Genomic DNA, 19,285 nt, shown 5'->3' on the forward strand with positions numbered 1-19,285 from the left:
AGCTGAGCCCTGAAGGGGGTGAGGAAAGAAGCCTTGTGGGTGGTCACCTGAGGGAAGAGCTTCATAAGCAGAGGCCCTGGGCTGGAGCAAGCCGAGTTTGTCGGAGGAAGGGCAAGAAGACAGTGTGGTCCTGAAGTGGAGGGAAGGGAGAGGAGGGCGGAGAGCTGGGGAGGAGCAGAGCTGTCAGCTCGAAGGTCATTCTCGCACCTCCATTTTCTCTCAGAGGGTTGAGAACATTTTTCGTGTTGGAGCAGAGGAGTTCTGTGTTAAAAGTCCCTCTGGCTGTTATCTCAATGAATTATCCTCCCAAGGAAGGTTTTTAAGTGACATTTAACTGCACTGCTCTGGCACAAGTTGTCCTTTGGGAACTTTTCTGGGTTTATTTTTGGGGCACGCAGGGATAATAGGAAGGAGATCTACCTGGCGGAGTTTGACAGTTAACTTCTTGCTCTACTACCGGGAAGACATTTGTGCTCCTGAAAAATCTCTGTAGACCCTATAGGTCCCTCAGGAACAGCAAATGTGGCGGCTGGAAGCCATCACTGTATCATTCTACCACCTACGTCAAGTATCTTGTTGGAAGTGTGAACAGCATTCCAGAGCACTCTCCACCTGTTATCTTTACTTGGCCCTTGTCATTCCTGGTAGCAAGGACCTTCTTTCAAATCTAGCTGTCAGGGTAGCTGCCCTGGATGGAGGTCTGTGTTGAATGGCACTTTGTGTGGCTGAATGACCACGTGCCACACCAACAATAACAAGGCTTCTTGGCCCTGAGGTTGGTTGTGGAGTCTTGAGAGGTTCTGCCTTGATTAGCGCTCTTGGATACAAAATCTGTTCAATCAATTTGGAAAAAAACTCTTTGTCCTGCTCCAGGCTGGCTTTACTGTGAAAAATAGCCTATGACTTTGAAGTTAATCATGGATGGTTCACTTTCTGGGACAGGTCAATACTCCTCATATCTTCCACTGCAATCTAAGTTCAGCCAGCAACACAAAAGGAGATCCCTGTATTTCAGCTGAGTGCTCTACCCATCTCTGCAGTCATGCTTAATAAGCCGCTTTTAACATACAGAATTCTCTATGACCTGTCTCTTTCATCTTAAGTGTAGGCTCAAGGCCTCAGGTTTATAGAAAACGGTTAAATCTGATAGATTTCTTTAATTTCAAGAAGGAGATTATCTGGTTTTCCTGCTGTACCCTCTTCCACGTAGTTCGCTGAAACAGTATGTATCTTACGGATTGAGATGTGTGGATTTCAGCATCAACTGTGTTCTCCCTTTTTTCCCTGCACACTTTTTTACACCACCTTTTCAATTTCACTGACGATAGAAGAGTGAGACAGAGGGGGAGATATTAGAACTGTCAGACCTTCAAAATGGGAAGCACCCTGACAGACTAAGGAAAAAATAACTGAGACTTGTTACTGCTATAATTTCACTGAGGGTAAGTGTCTTGTTTTTTTCATTTGGTTGTTTTGCAAGCTTGGCATTATGGAAGAAAAATAGAATGTCAATAAATTCAACTTTGAACATCTATTCAATGAGTTATTTCCTAGTAGGAGGAAAAAAAAAATTGAACCAGGCTAGGCAGTCTAGAGGGAGACCGTGTAAATGACTTGTAACTAAGAGGATATGACCCTCTGCATAATTCATAATCATTAGTCTAAGTGACACTTCTGCAGTCACTCTGTCAGGGCACTCTAATATGCCGGGGCTGAAACCCAAACAGTCCACTCAGCAGCAGTCCCAGTGTGATCAGGTTTCTCTGAAAGACAATTCCCTGAAAGGCTAGATTTAGGCTGCAGTTTTTTTTTTTTTTTTTTTTTTTAAGCAGAAGATGCTGGCTCAGCTTCATCATGTGTGCAATTTAAGGGTTGCTCAAGTGATTCTTTAAAACTGCATGAAAGCAATTCTGCTGTGCCTGGGAGACAGTACTGCTATAATGTTCCATGCATACATCTGCATGATTTCTCAGAGCTAATCCAAATTTAATGCATTGGTAATTCCTTTTCTGCCAAAGCCACCCAGCAGTAATCTGAAGGTTACAGAATGATCTTCTAGCTCAAATAACACTTTCAGCCTAGCTTAAATGGAGAGGCAGGAATATAATGGGCAAAATTAGACTCACAATGATACATTCCACCCTCATTACCACTCTGAGTGAGGCTGACCAGAGTTTAGAGTGTTTTTAGAAGGATAATCATAATAGAGTTTTAATAAAACTGAGAGTCAAGCTATAGTGGTCTTTTATCAGAGATGGTGTAATAACCAAAATGACATCATATGAACAGCTTAGAAACTATTTCCCTAACTGGAAAGACCATTCTCAGGGTAAAATTAAAGCTTTGATTAAAGCACTTAGAAGAACCACCTCATGAACCTATGGGGCATCGGAGAATAATAATTTAGCTTGGATGTCATAAGAATATTGCCATCTAACTAAAGTCTACATGAATAATAAAAAGAGTAAATTAGGGAGTGTTTTAAAAAAAATTTTAGGAAACTTTAAAATTTATAATTAAATTAGATTTTTACAGAAAAACTATGAAGATACTATGTAGCTCCTATAAGCTATAGGCCCGGTTTCCTCAATTATTAACATTTTATATTACTGTGGTACATTCATTTGTCATAATGGATGAATCAATATTAATACATTATGAATTAAAGCCCACACTTTATTCATATTTCCTTCTTTACCCACTATCCATTTTTTCTGTTCCAGGATTTCCATCCAGGACATCACATAATATTTAGGTGTCATGTTTCCTTAGGCTCCTCAGTGCCTATCAGTTTCTTAGACGTCCTTTATTTTCAATGACCTTGACAGTTTTGAGGAGTGTTTTGTAAAACATCCCTGAATTAGGACTTGTGTGATGCTTTTCTCATGATTAGACTAGGTTTTTCAAAGACCACAGAGGACAAGTTCCATTCTTATCTCATTATATCAAGAAAACATGCTATCAACGTGACTCATCACTGTTGATGTTAACCCTCATTACCTTGCTGAGGTAGTGTTTGCCAGGTTACGCTTTTGCCCCCTTTCTATACTGTATTCTTTAGAAAGAGGTTACTACGTGCAGCCTACAGTTAGGAAGTGGGGAGTTATGCTTCACCTCCTTGAGGATGAATTATCTACCTGAATTACTGGGAATTCTTCTTCCTAGGAGATTTGTCTATTCTCCCCCATTTATTTGTTCAATCATTTATATCAATATGGATTCATGGATGTTTATATTTTGGGTTATAATCCAATACTATTTTATTTCATTTCTCAAATTGTTACAATTTTGGCCATCTGGAACTTTTTTCAGTTGGCCTCTATGTCCCTTTGACATGACCTCATCATTCTGAAATTTTTGTTTTTAGCACTTTCTAACTTTCTGGCACTGCAAGGTGTTCCAACCTCATCTTTTATATTTTCTATTCAAATCCTAGAATCAATTTGCAGCAACATGGATGGACCTGGAGGTTATCATACTAAGTGAAGTAAGTCAGACAAAGACAAATATCATATGATATCACTTCTATGTGGGATCTTAAAAAAAAAAAAGATACAAATGAACTTATTTACAAAACAGAAATGACTCACAGACTTAGGAAACAAACTTACAGTCACCAAAGGGGAAAGGTGGTGGGGAGGGATAAATTAGGAGGTTGGGATTAACATATACACACTACTGTATATAAAATAGATAATCAACAAGGACCTACTCTATAGCACAGGGAACTCTACTCAGTATTTTGGGATTACCTATATGAGAAAAGAATCTAAAAAAGAATATATGTATATGTACAACTGAATCACTTTGCTGTACACCTGAAACTAACACAACATTGTAAATCAACTATACTCCAAAAAAAAAAAAAAAATCCTAGAATCAGCAATTTCTCCAAGGAGTCTGGTTCTTTTTATTGGAGAATGGAATTAGAAAAAAAGATCTGGGTGCTAGAATGTTGGTTACTACTAGGGTATCGTTTCTTCTATGTCCTCGCAGCTGACAGGGCAAGGAAATACATTGTGTGTATACTGGCATTGTTTGAGATCTTGAATTCAGCCACATATTTATAAATATTTCTGTATATAACTGTGTCTGTATTTAGCTAAACATGAATTGATAGTGAGTTCTCCAAACCTAATAGTCACAGATCATAGTAGCTTCCCCCCTTGCTCATCTGGGACCTCCTACTCCAACAGTAAGAAACTTGGCTATTTGGGAGCATCTTCATCCCCTCTTTTGTGATATAGATGCCAGTTCATAACTCAAAGCCTTTCCTATCTGACCCTGGTGTAGAATGTCTTTCTACTTCCTACTCTACAGGATGATATTACCCAAAATATAAAGACAATGGGCTCATTGGTGATTTCTGAAGTGAGTCCATACCAAGGACTGAATAGGAGTCTTCTTATCCTTAAATGTGATTCCCTCAAGGCTTAAAAAAGTGTGATAGAGTTTGCACAGCTATTTCTTGCTTTATGGTGGTCAAACAAAAGCATTTGGCTTAAAGCGTTATCAACCTAGTAAACTTCATAGGAATAAAATCACTAAAAGCTGTTCTTCCCTGAAACCAAGTATTACTCACTGGCAGATGTTATCTGTTAGTAAAAGGATTGCAACCAGTAAATGCTGGGGATCAAGGTCCTACTTAATACAAAAACCTGACATCATCTGTGTCACTTACAAATCTGGTATTAATTATTTGATAAGCTTGGGGCTGATTTAGTAACACAGACATTTTGTTGTATGAATGGTGAATGTCAAGGATGACTTATTACCCTGAACACACTTAAAAGGAAGGCTAATATGATTTCTTACAGAAAAGACCCAATGGCAGCTGCACCAGAGAGTCAATTACACTGTTGTGTGCACTGCACAGACTTCTTTTCCAGAGCCAGAGAAAAAGAACAAGGCATGTGAATATCTCCATAGTGATGAGGTTTTGGCTTCTCTGATTTTTGGATTACAAATCTAGAGAAAAAGAAAGCAAAGAGAAAAAGGAGAATTCTTGCTTAGCAATCTGAAAACAGTATTTTAGTCTCTTCAATAAATTCATGAGGTTTAAGTCCACAAATAAGACTTTAATAGACTATCGAGTTGGAGGCCATGGAGAGAGATATCAACATTAGTAACATTTAACATAGCTGAATTTTCTATCCAAATAACCTTATCAGGATAACTATCAGAGCAGAAGTTGTACAATTCATTGTTATTTTGTGAATGCCAGTCATGTTGAATGTGGCTCATTATGGAAAAACAAAACCGAACAGAACCAAAAATCAAAATTCATGAGTCATTTCATATGGTATGAAAATATTCCCTTAAAGTCCAGTTTAAGTTGTGGTTATTTACCTCAAAAACAGCAATCTTTGAATTAAACAGAGAGTAAACTGAAGGCAAGCATGTGGTCCCTGAGCAGACTCTTCCTGCCTGTCTGCAAAAGCAGAGATTTACAAAAGGAAATGGTGTCTCTGGAAGGAATAATTCTTTTCTGCTCCTGACTGATCTATTCTCTGAAAATTGCAAATTGTCGATATCCTATGTTGACACTTTCCAAAACAATACTGTGACTGAGAATGCAGATTTGTTTCTAGTAGTCATATATCATAAGGCAAACAGGGTACTCGTTTTTGAACATAAATGCATGTTTTAACGGTGGTATGGGGGTCAATGAGATGGGATTTTAACAGAATATAGCCAATGAATCAAAAAATCTAGAAACAATAAATGCTGGAGGGGGTGTGGAGAAAAGGGAACCCTCCTGCACTGCTGGTGGGAATGTGAACTGGTACAGCCACCATGGAGAACAGTATGGAGGTTCCTTAAAAAACTACAAATAGAACTACCATATGACCCAGCAATCCCACTACTGGGCATGTACCCTGAGAAAACCATAATTCAAAAAGAGTCATGTACCAAAATGTTCATTGCAGCTCTATTAACAATAGCCCGGAGATGGAAACAACCTAAGTGCCCATCATCGGATGAATGGATAAAGAAGATGTGGCACATATATACAATGGAATATTACTCAGCCATAAAAAGAAACGAAATTGAGCTGTTTGTAATGAGGTGGATGGACCTAGAGTCTGTCATACAGACTGAAGTAAGTCAGAAAGAGAAAGACAAATACTGTATGCTCACACATATATATGGAATTTAAGAAAACAAAAATGTCATGAAGAACCTAGGGGTAAGACAGGAATAAAGACACAGACGTACTAGAGAATGGACTTGAGGATATGGGGAGGGGGAAGGGTAAGCTGTGACAAAGCGAGAGAGAGGCATGGACATATATACACTACCAAATGTAAGGTAGCTAGCTGGTGGGAGGCAGCCGCATGGCACAGGGATATCAGCTCGGTGCTTTGTGACCACGTGGAGGGGTGGGATGGGGAGGGTGGGAGGGAGGGAGACGCAGGAGGGAAGAGATATGGGAACATATGTATATGTATAACTGATTCACTTTGTTATAAAGCAGAAACTAACACACCATTGTAAAGCAATTATATCCCAATAAAGATGTTAAAAAAAAAAAAAAGAAGAAATGCTGAAGTACAGCCTGCCTCTAAGACCTGGTGTTACAATGAAGTCACAGTGCATGATTACAGAGTGACATACAAGGGCCAGAGCCTGCTGTGGGTTCTGTTATGCCTGGTGCAGCAGGACCTACCCAAATACCTGCAGTGAGGACTCCTGCCCTTTGGAAATACTGCTTAATCTTTCTGAGTTTCTATTGCCACTCAATACAGTGATGACAAAGGATCCATATTGTTGCTATAGAATCAGGGTGTGATAAATATCTGAATATATGAACAACATAAGAGTTATCTATTGTTCTTAACCGAACCCCCCCTTTTTAGTAGTTCAAATAATGGGGTTGATTTAATCAGAAGAAATAAACATTTGTTGAGAAATCATTAATAAGCATACAGATTTCAGTGAATTTATATGGCTAAATATATGGTAGCACCTTTCCCACCACTGGTACTCCATGCATGAGAGTTTCCATACTTACCCTCTTAATTTTCTTGTGTAGGTTAACACTAAATCTTGAAGGACTGACTGCCCATCCAAATAATTGTTATTCTATACGCCTCAAGAGTAAACTTTATATAGTAATTAAGAATATAGGTCAAAACATAATAAAACACAATGACAAGAATAATAAAATATAGTTCAGTCATTTCTTCTTCTCTTGGGTTGGCCAAAAAGCTCATTCAGGTTTTTCCGTAAGATGTTACAGAAAAACCCAAATGAACTCTTTGGTCAGACATATATATATATATATATATATATATATATATATATATATATATATATATATATATATATATTTGTATCATCCAGGTTTTACCAAGACTTAACTTTTAATGACACAAAAACTTTCAGTCCCAGGAAAACGTTTAAAGCTCTTAGTATAGTATAAAAAATTTCTTCAAAACCTATGTCCCAAAATGGCTAGACATATTATGAAAGGATGCTTAATCATACTCTTCTTAAAAGAAAGAAAAATAAAATAATCAAGACACAAAAATTTCACCTATTACATTAGTAAATTTAAAAGGCTACCAGGTCTATGAGAAGAAAATGTTTGATAAACTGTTGATGGAAGGATATATTGTTGGAAAGATTCTGGAGAGCCATTTGGACAAGATATTTATATACCAAGACATTTATATAAATAACATTGTAATTAACACAAAACTTCCAGAAACTACCCAAACCTTCATCAATCAAATCAGTTAAATTGTTTCAACCCTACAATGAAACACTATTCAATTGCTAAGATTACTGAGTTAGGTCTATATATGTTGCCATGGGAAGATCCCAGAAATATGTCATAATCCACCCAAAAAACCAGCAAGATGCAGAACATGTAGAATATGATTTCTTTTATGTACAAATTCAAATTATTCAAAACACTCTTTTTAAAGGAAACTCAAGATTAACTATTAATAGTAATTCCCTTTGGGGAAAGACTTCAGAGATGATAAAGTGGGTGCTTTTACTTTCTTCTTTTATCTTTATGTATCTTTAGCAATCTGAAAACAGGGTATTTTAGTCTCCCCAATAAATTCATGACTTTAATTACCTATATATATATATATATATTTGTGATTTTATTTAGAAAGTTGTCAACAAGGTTAATTTGATATTGAGATTATGATCCATTATTTGGTTTCTTTGTCTTACTTTTCCCTATTTAAAATTTTGTAATACTTGCTATTTAAAATTTAAAGCAAATAAGGCCTATGTCGTCTTTTTAGCTCCATTTCTTCCTACTCCTTCCCCTTCTCCCACTCCTTAACTTGTTAATTTTAAAATGGAACATATATTTTCATTTCTCTGCACATAATGCTTTCTGCTGGAAATCTTTTCCTTCCCCTTTGTCAATTTAAATTTTTTTAAATTAATTTATTTTATTTTATTTTAGGCTGTGTTGGGTCTTGGTTGCTGAGCACAGGCTTTTCTCTAGTTGTGGCGAGCGGGGGCTACTCTTTGTTGTGGTGTGTGGGCTTCTCATTGTGGTGGCTTCTCTTGCTGTGGAGCACAGGCTCTAGGTGCACGGGCTTCAGTAGTTGCAGCACACGGGCTCAGTAGCTGTGGCTTGTGGGCTCTAGAGTGCAGGCTCAGTAGTTGTGGCGCATGGGCTTATTTGCTCCGCACCGTGTGGGATCTTCCCAGACCAGGGCTTGAACCCGTGTCCCCTTCATTGACAGGCAGATTCTTAGCCACTGCGCCACCAGGGAAGTGACAAACTCCCCTCTTACCATTTCATACTAACTCAAATATGCAAAGTCTGTTGTGTGCTTGGTATATTCAGTGCCTATCAAATGTTACTTGGCATTGATTTTTCTCCTAAAGTGTTCTAAGCATTATGGCACTATTTAAAAATATGCTTAATACTAGGAGATAAAGGATGAGTTTTTAAAAATGAGCTTCTATTGATGAAGTTTATAAAAGCAGCTAGCTTTAGTTTGTTTAATGAATCTGTGATATTCTGAATTTGAATATACTTAATAGCAATAGTAGAACAATACTCACGTCCCTATTTATACCTTACAGAGCTATCCAGCTACACACCAAATCCTCATGTCCATCCTCCCCCATGTAAGATAACTTTCCCTGCTTTTAATGGACATTGAACATACCAGCAAGAGCACAGGAATTTTTTTTTTTAACCTGCAGGGGACAGTGGCAGCAGAACTAAAAGAGAAGTAATGGAGTGCACTGTATGAGAAATTTATATTATTATCTGGCAGTAGATTGGTTTCTTACCCTGTACCCACCAGCTCTGTCCCTTGATAATCACCTTCACACTCAGCTGCACTTCAGAGCTTGTTTACCATGTTGCAATGATGTTTTCTCCCTAAGTTTACTTGATGTTGGCCATTTGAAAACACTATCATTTAAATTGGTTCCTGTAACTAATGAGCATATATTTCATATGTGTTTCACATGCATAAGCCAGTAGAAGTATCAGTGCATGAGGACTGTTTTTGAAAGGAGTCATTTTAGCCGCAGTATACTGTCAAATTTTAAACTGTTTGGGTGTGAAGAGGGTAGATCTCCTCCGGCCTGAAATGATAACAGAATTTTGTGAGGATGAAAGAAAATTGAAACTAGATCTGTGATAATTATAAGCTAACTTAAGAGCAATCTTGAGTGCAAAACGCTTACAACTTGCTTTGGGACATTCTGAATCTACTGAATGACATAACTATTCCCTTCAGACTTGCTGGAGGGAGAGTACAAGAATGTCAGATTCCTCGCTACAGATGCAGACTGCTGTAGTGGGTGATGCTGAATGAAAGAATATACTTATATGAATATACTTATTGGTAATGACAGTGTGGAGGGTGACGCTGAGCACCCAAATCAAGCCCCCTCCACTTCAAGACCATAAAATAACTGCACCAAAAGCAACAAGAAAGAGAAAGGTAATGAGGAATGAGATTTAGAATTTGGAATACAATTCTGTAGGACCAGAAAAAATTTTTAAATTGGAGTGAAAGTCAGCCACTCAGTATCTCTTCAATGCTCTTCTGGGATGCATACCCCCATATTTCCCCGGAGAATCACATTCTCTATCAGGCTCAGCTTAATGTTTTGGTTAAGTTTGACTTCTTCCCTGCCAGAAGTGGGCAGGTAAGCAGGGCTTGACCAATCAGAGTCTTGTATTCTCTTGGCTATAGAAACTGATTTGGGGATGGCTTATGTGACTCAGTCAGCCAGTGAAACGCAGGATATTTGGCAGGGATTGATGACAGAAATGTGTGTCCATTTTCCTGTTGACCTGAATCTGGGATAGCACAGCTCTGAAAGCCAGTGGGGACAAGAGCTGAGCCCAAATTGGGAGAAGGAGCAGGTCTTATGGCATTGTTTGAGATCTTGAATTCAGCCACAGATGAAGCTAGATTTACCCAGGACTTCTTAATAACATAACCCAATACCTTGCCTTTTTGCCTAACTGGATTTAGCTTAGTTTTCTGTCGCTTGCAATGAAAAGCATTCTGATGTACAATATAATAATTCAGATCAATGTTTCATTTAAAAACGTACTTAACTGAAGTTTCACAGTCTTACGAGCACTGAATTAGGTACTTCCTCTCCTAATGATAGCTGGATCTCGAACCCAATCCCAGTAACAATGAACTGCAAAGGAGATGAGACTATAGCTGCAGCAATGCACTTGGCATTACCAGTGATTTTTTATCGTCTTTTCCAGCTTTGTATGGTATTTCCATTACCTATGTGTATGTATATATTTAAAATGTCAGTTTTATTCCTTTTGCTAGAGTGAGAGTAACAACAGACTCCTATGAAGCGAAAATGAGTTTAACACTTTTAATAGCCTTTTAAACAAATGAAATGCTTTAGCTTTCTTATTTTGTCAAAAAACCTACAAAAGTTCAAATAATTTTACTGGCATTTTTTCAATTCTGTTATAGATATATATGTATGTATATTCAAATCATTCCTTGGCAAATATTCACGACTATAAAATACACTAAACAGAATGTACACTTAACAACAGTTTCATTTTTCAATACAACTTTGCAAGCATTTGCTATAATAAAAAAACAAGCTTAGCTTGGGAGCTGGATTTTCATTAATAGCTTCTAAATGTTGCTCTAGAAAGAGATGTTCTAAATATAGAGGTAAGTCATGTTTAGAAGACGCTATAGAACGAATGCCCCCCACCTCCATGACCCCCAAATTCATATGTTGAAATCTAATCCCCATTGCGATGGTATTTGAAGGTGGGGCCCTTGAGAGGCAATTAGGTCATGAAGGCAGAGCCCTCATCAATGGGAGTAGTGCCTTTACAAAAGGGACCCCAGAGATCGTCCTTGCTTTTTCTATCATGTGAGGACACAGCAAGAAATTGGCAGTTTGCAACCCGGAACAAGGTCCTCACCAGAACCCAACCATGCTAGCACACTTATCTTGGAATTCTAGCTTCCAGAATGGTAAGAAATAAATTTCTGTTGTTTATAAGTCACCCAGTCTATGGTATTTTGTTTTAGCAGCCCAGATGGACTCAAACAGAAAACATGTACAATTATGTTCATAGGACCACCATTTATAAAAGCAAACTACAGGAAACAAATGCTTATCACTAAGATCATTGATATTCTCTTATATTCATAAAAGGGAAGGTTATATTGCCATGAACAACAAAACACAATTACTTTCAATAATAAGAATAAATCTATAAAACAATGGTGAATGAATAAACAAGTTCACATAGATTGCCTATGTATGCAGTAACATGCCATTTCTAGAAAATTCAAAGGTTAGCAAAACTAAGCAATATGTTATTTGGGAATTCATACATGGATGCTGAAATTCTATTTTAAAAGCAAGGGAAAAAGCAAAGGCAACTAAGGCAAAAATAAACAAGTGGGACTATATCAAACTAAAAAGCTTCTGAACAGCCAAGGAAATCATCAATAAAATGCAACACGACCTACTGAATGGGAGAAAGTATTTTCAAATCATATATCTGATAAGGGGTTAATATCCAAAATATATAAAGAACTCATGCAACTCAATAGCAAAAAACCAAACAATGTGATTAAAAAATGAAGAGAAGATCTCATAGATATTTTTCCACGGAAGACATACAGATGGCCAAGACATACATGAAAAGGTGCTCAATGTTACTATCATTAGGGAAATACAAATCAAAACCACAATGAGATACCACCTTATAGCATTAGAATGGCTATTTTCAAGAAGGCAAGGAATAACAAGTGTCGGTGAGAATGTAGAAAAAAGGGAACCCTCTTGCACTGTTGGTGGGAATATAAATTGATGCAGCCACTGTGGAAAACAGTATGGAGGTTCCTCAAAAACTTAAAAATAGAACTACCATGTGATCCAACAATTCCACCTCTGGGTATTTATAAAAAGAAAAAGAAAATAATAACTTCAAAAATATATGCACCCCTATATTCACTGCAGCATTATTTACAATAGTCAAGACATGGAAGCAACCTAAGTGTCCATGAATGGATGAATGGATAAAGAACATGCGAAATACATACACACACACACACACACACACACACACTGGAATATTATTCAGCCATAAAAGAGAAGGAAATCTTGCTATTTGTGATAACTTGGATGGACCTTGAGGGCATTATGCTAAATGAAGTAAGTCAGACAGATAAGGACAAACAGTATATGATCTCACTTACATGTAGAATCTAAAAAACCCAAAAAACAGAAAACCAAGCTCATAGATGAAGAGAACGGATTAGTGGTTGCCAGAGCTGGAGGATGGGGGTGGGTGAAATGGATGAAGGTGGTCAAAAGGTACAAACTTCTAATTATAAAATAAATAATGTATAGCAGTGACCATAATTAATAATATTGTCTTGCATATTTCAAAGATGCTTAGAGAGTAAATCTTAAAAGTTCTCATCACAAGAAAAAAATTTGTAACTATGCATGATGATGGATATTAACCAGATTTATTATAGTGATCATTTTGCAATATGTACAAGTATTGAATCATTATGTTGTATACCTGAAACTAAAATAATGTTCTATGTCAGTTATACCTCAATTAAAAAAAAGCAGGGAGATGGAAATGATAAAACTAAATTCAGGATGGTAGTGATGTGTTTGGGGCAGTGATTTGGAAAAATCATGGAAAAGGGGCACAGAGCTAGGTATCCTTGCCATCGGTGAGGTTAGCAAGGCTGTAGGTCTTAGGTTTGCTGGTGGCATCACTGGTGTTTCTTTTAATTATACGCTTCGTAGTATATATATTGGTTATACACATTCCTTTGTAGGTATCAAATGTTACATAATAAAAAACATTAAAGATACCTGGCTAGCAACGTATACATGCAAACAGCTTTGACTACATAAGTCTAAAAGTTAAGGCCTTATTTTGCTGACATACATGCAAATATGTACTTTGCATTTGAAAATTCATAGGCAAATTTAGTCCTACCATTCAAAATACATTAACATTCAAGATTTAATTTAGGTAGAAATAAACAGATTTTCAAATTCATGATTATCCCTAACACCCAATACCTACAGTGCTTCCCCCTCATTTTTTGACACTTATCAAACCAGTGGCAAAAGATAGAGTATTGGTAAATTATTTGAGAACACTAGCTGCTTTTTCTTCCTAAAGTTCACTTAAACTGTGAACTTAACTTTAACTATTTCTTGTGGGCAGGTATATTCTTTTTCCCCTCGTTTTATCAGCAAGGAATTATTTTCTTAAGCAGAGTATTACTGAGGTGAAGAACAAAGGCTCCAAATCAGTAAGCTCAGGCTTCCAATAAATGCTGTGCCACTTACTGGTTGCGTGATTTTGTGGCAAGTTACTTAACCTCTCTAAACTCCACGTTCTTCATGTGTAAAATGAGGTGAGTAATAGTACCTACCTTGCTGAGTTGTGAAGGTTAAATGTAACGAATGTTTACAATAAAAACAAATGCCTGTAATAACCTTGGTCTCAGGCCTGGCAGCTAGTAAACATTCAATAGGTTTTAATTATTGTAATTATATGTCAGCAAGCATACAGTAGTGAAAGCCAGTACAAAAGTGATTCTTAAATATCAGAGAAAAAAATCACTTGGTTTCTCAGGATCAGGACTTCAAATGCACACTGACATCTGAATTCTAGAAAGTGTTAAAAGAGAGCCTAACACTCCCGTTGCTGGGTTTCCTCCCTCAGCTTGCAATACATCCCTTGAAGATAATGGGTGGTTGACGCAGGAAGAGAAAGCATGTGATAAATCTAGTAACAGACCGATCTACACTTATTTTTCCTGATTCAGGACACGTGATAGCTTACACAAAGCACCGGTAACAACAGATCTCTATGGTACTTTGAAATTCTAGGCTTGTTCCTAGCATCTACTATATGAAAAAAGTATTAACAAACAAAAATCCCCAACTTTGTAAACTTAACATGCATTTATATACAAGAATATGGGTTTTTTTTTTTAGTAATATTATACACACCCTATTATCTGCCTCAGCAAACAGCACATAGAGTCAAATAATTCAAAAGCCAAACAACAACAACAAAACCCCCCACCAGTGTAACAATGGCCTTGGTAGTGAAAAATAAGAAATCTCAGTAATTTAATATCTCATACTTGAAAAACTTCATTCTTTTTTTTTTTTTTTTTTTCTGTACGTGGGCCTCTCACAGCTGTGGCCTCTCCCGCTGCGGAGCACAGGCTCCAGGGCTCCAGACGCGCAGGCTCAGCGGCCATGGCCCACGGGCGCAGCCGCTCCGCGGCATGTGGAATCCTCCCGGACCAGGGCACGAACGCGTGTCCCCTGCATCGGCAGGCGGACTCTCAACCATTGCACCACCAGGGAAGCCCCAGAAATTCATTCTTAATTGGGGCATCACATAAAATAAACATGCAAAATACTATTTATTTTATTCCAACATTGCAAATATTTATATATAAATTTAACTTATTAATATTTTGTAAAAACTTTCCACTTCCATTACCAAATACAGATGTTTTCTCTGTGCTCTAAACTCACGGTAATTTTGCAGTAGGTAACTGTGAGTTATCTCAAATTAGCCTCAGGGAAAAGTATAACCACTGAATCAGAAACATTTAGTTGTAGTTGCAACTAAATAGTCTTTCCTGATAGAGAAGTGACTCTTCTACTGACTTGAAAACCAAAATTTTTTAAAAAAGGTTAAAAAGTAACTCAATACATAGTCCTATCCAGCGCCTCTCTTGCCATAGTATAATATACTCATTTCTTATATTCACCAAATAATGTGTTTGGCACTTTTCTGTTATTTTGCCATAAAATCAATGCATTAAAGCTGTATACACGAGAGAGACAGTGAATCAGATTCTTCAGGGGTTCACCAATGGGTGTCCTGGGGAGAAGTGACATCTGTGTGAAGTGTCCCACCAAAGTTTCCCAAAACTGGCCTCACTACTAATTTAGCACTTGAAAAAGAGCCTTGTGACTGCTCCCCACCCAATAGTTGGTACATTTCTTTCTTTTTTTTTAACTTTTTATTTTATATTGGAGTATAGTTGATTAACAATGTTGTGATAGTTTCAGGTGTACAGCAAAGTGATTTAGTTAAACATATACACATATGTATTCTTTTTCAAATCCTTTTTCCATTTAGGTTGTTATAGAATATTGAGCAGAGTTCCCTGTGCTATACAGTAGGTCCTTGTTGGTTATCCATTTTAAATACAGCGGTGTGTACATGTCAATTCTTAAGGTCAGGGACTCATCTTACACACCCTTTAACTCCAACATATAAGCTAATGCCTGGCACCAGTCCTCAAACATTTGCTGCTTTATCAAACAGAACAGAATAAAAGAAAGTAATGTCAGCAGAAGCAGATTCTGGATTTTCAGGCTTATTTGATATTGAAACCAATTCTATGCAGCCAATTAAAGGCAGAAAATGACATAGAACTGTGTGTAACTGGAGTAAAAGTTGTACTCCATCCAGCACCTTTATGGATGCCTGCTATGGTCTAGGCACGGGGCTAGTCATAGGCACAAGCAAACTGTGCCCGTATCAGAGTGCGTGTAGTTTGCTTTGTGCTGTGAAGATCTACTTGTAGTCTTGATGGAGTGGTAAAATAAAAAATGTATTTGATCCTCTTTCTCAAAGGTAATTATAAACCAAATTGAAGTACCTCTGAAGTTCAGGAAAGTTCACCCAAGCTTTCCTTTGTTATATTTGTTTCTTTTTGACCTTCTCGAGTTCACAAAGGTTTTGTTCCAAGTAGCTTCAGTGATGTAACAGAAAGGCTTTATGCTAATTTCCAGCAGTAAGCCAGAGAGCGAGTACCGGGCAGTTTGGTAGAGCAGATTCTCGTGATTTACAATGTGAAGTCTATCTCAAGAGGATCATAAAAGTGGAATTATCAGATGATTGATCCAGAATTAAGTTGGGGGGTGACATGCTTTGTAACTTTTGACTTTTTAGTAAAAAAGAAATTTCTCTTTCCCGTTTTTACAAACTGCATAAAAGTCTTATTTCTCTGTGGCTTCCTGACTGCCACAATGGCAACAGACTTCCATCTGCTTGACTTTCTTCACTTAACTCTGACATTTTGAGCTCCAGCAACTGATTATCTAACTGACTTGGAAAGCAATTTCAATGTTTGTATATGTTTGTGTAGGCACCTGTGTGTGTATATATGCTTGAGCACATGTATGTAAACTGATGGACATTCTGAGCAGATAGGGATTATACCATTTGGTATTCTGTTTTCACTATTTAAAATCTCAAGCAACCAGGAAAACCTCACTAATTTGAAAAGCATGGATCACCAATATCTGGACCAGAATGGGTTATTTGATGTTTTAATTAAACAACAGGATTGGTATCTATTTGGCTAGGGATTTAGAGCTACTTAGAATGGTGAACCATTGTGACTAAACTTATATTGACTTAATGAGGTTTTTCTATTTGTTTCCCTAAAGGATAAAATCGAGGGGAAAAGGATTTTTCACATCTAATAAAGCTTGTCTATTTCCCCCTATCCCTCCCAATTTCAATGTCTAGTTCTCTTTGCTATAATGAGGGTAAGAAGCTCAATATACTGAACACATCTTGACCATTTTTTTCTATTAGGATACTTTGTGAACAGTATCTTCACACTGATATCTATCCCAATAAATTTCATAAACTTGAGTCTAAGCAGAATGATAAAACTGCAAACTGGTAATTTATTTTTATAAACCAGGTCATCACACGCCTATACAAAAAAGGTATTTATGTGTACAAATGTGTATATGGTATATAGGACTTTTTAAATTCTAAATCATAGGTAGATTATATACGGGTCCTATTTAAGCTCTTAGAGAAATTCCCACTTGTCTTAATATAAGTACAGCCACCCTGTGAATGCCCAAATCCTCCTCAGAAGCAGTGTTCTAATGTTGTTCTATGAAGACGGATGCTTCCAACAACCTGCATTAAGTTATATTTTTAATACAACTAAAGAAAATGTTATGTGGACGGGATGCTTTTCTGACTTAAAAATGAAGGAGGTGTCTGAGCAACCAGGCTGATGCTAAGCTGAATCCTTGGCAGGAACCTGTGTTCCTTATGCCCAGAGGGCTGGTTTTGTAATCAATCAATAAAGAAGTAAGTACACATAAATGATGGTATATTGCAAACCATGAGACATTCTATTAACAAACAACAATTGATCACGTGATTTTCTCTTTCCTTCTTCTGCCTGTGGGAGATATGTTGGTTTTGTAGGGTGTGTTTTTCACAGGAAACTAGGCATTCTCCCTCACTGTTTTACACACACACACACACACACACACACACACACACACAGAGCCCTTCTCGATTTCACTTTTAAGACATTCTTGAGTATGATGGAGAGCAAAGCATCACAGGCAGCCGACTGATGAGGGTGATGAGAAGGAATGGAATCAGGTAATGAAGCTAAATTTCATAAACTTGATAGGCATGATTGTTGGACAAACACTGGACAGTTTTTTTTTTGTTTTTTTTGCGCTACGCAGGCCTCTCACTGCTGTGGCCTCTCCCGTTGCGGAGCACAGGCTCCAGACACGCAGGCTCAGCAGCCATGGCTCACGGGTCCAGCCGCTCCGCGGCATGTGGGATCTTCCCGGACCGGGGCACGAACCCATGTCCCCTGCATCGGCAGGTGGACTCTCAACCACTGCGCCACCAGGGAAGCCCCTGGATAGTTTTTTAATTATTATTGTAGGGTATGAAAGAGTCATACAAAGCTAGAGTGAGATATTTACAATGAATATTTAAATATCATATATTCCTCTTCCTGATCAGAAAGTAACATATATTTATTTGGAAAATATACCTTCAAAGAAGAAAATATAAATCATGTAATTCCTACACCCTGAGACAATACTCTCAACTGTGTTAAGATTGTGATGCATTTTGGAGTTTTACTACATCACTGAGAGGCAAAAAATGACTAAGAACCCATATGTTTCTCCTGTAGGTTCTGTCCTTTGAAGGCTTGTAGGAAACCAAGGTGATATACAAATCCTGCACCCCTTATAAGTAGTTTCAGACTGCACCACTGAAGTAAGAGGTTTTTACCAGTATGTACCTTTACACTGGTTCATTTTTGAGGGTAGACACTGACAAAACTGGAGATATTTAGGGTACTGACCCCAGTAGTGGATCTGGGTACAGAACCACTGTTCTTTGGCTCACCTGCTTTTCTTATGCTTTGCAGAAACTGAAAAGCTCATGCCAGGCTGAAATTTGTAATTAATGACATTTACCTTCTTAAAAAGAATGGGACTTATAGGAACTGAAAAGCACAGGAAATATTAGAAAGGGAGAAAAACTATCAGTGGACATTCAACCACTTAAACGTTTACTGTGGAAAAACATTTTATTTTAAACTCACATTATTCCCAAGGGTACAAAAATTCCTATTTAAACTTATCTTTACTTTAACGCTATATTTCTGTATAAGTACACTTAGTCCCCTACATGTGAACCTTCAAGTTGTGAAAAAGACGTGAACGTTTGTTCCCATGTCCAATCACATAAGTTAGTCCACGTGTCTGGTGTAAGTTGTCATGTGCATGCATCCTCTACAAGTGGTTGTGCTTTTGTGTACTTTACTTGTGTGAAAAGTATTATAAACCTATTACAGTACAGTACTATATAGCCAATTGTGTTAGTCAGGTACACCTAGGCTAATTTTGTTGGACTTAACAAATTGGAGTTACGAACAAATTGGACTTACGAACGCACTCGTGGGACGGAACTCAT

Source organism: Pseudorca crassidens, chromosome 3 (assembly GCF_039906515.1).
Source record: "Pseudorca crassidens isolate mPseCra1 chromosome 3, mPseCra1.hap1, whole genome shotgun sequence".
Taxonomy (NCBI): domain Eukaryota; kingdom Metazoa; phylum Chordata; class Mammalia; order Artiodactyla; family Delphinidae; genus Pseudorca; species Pseudorca crassidens.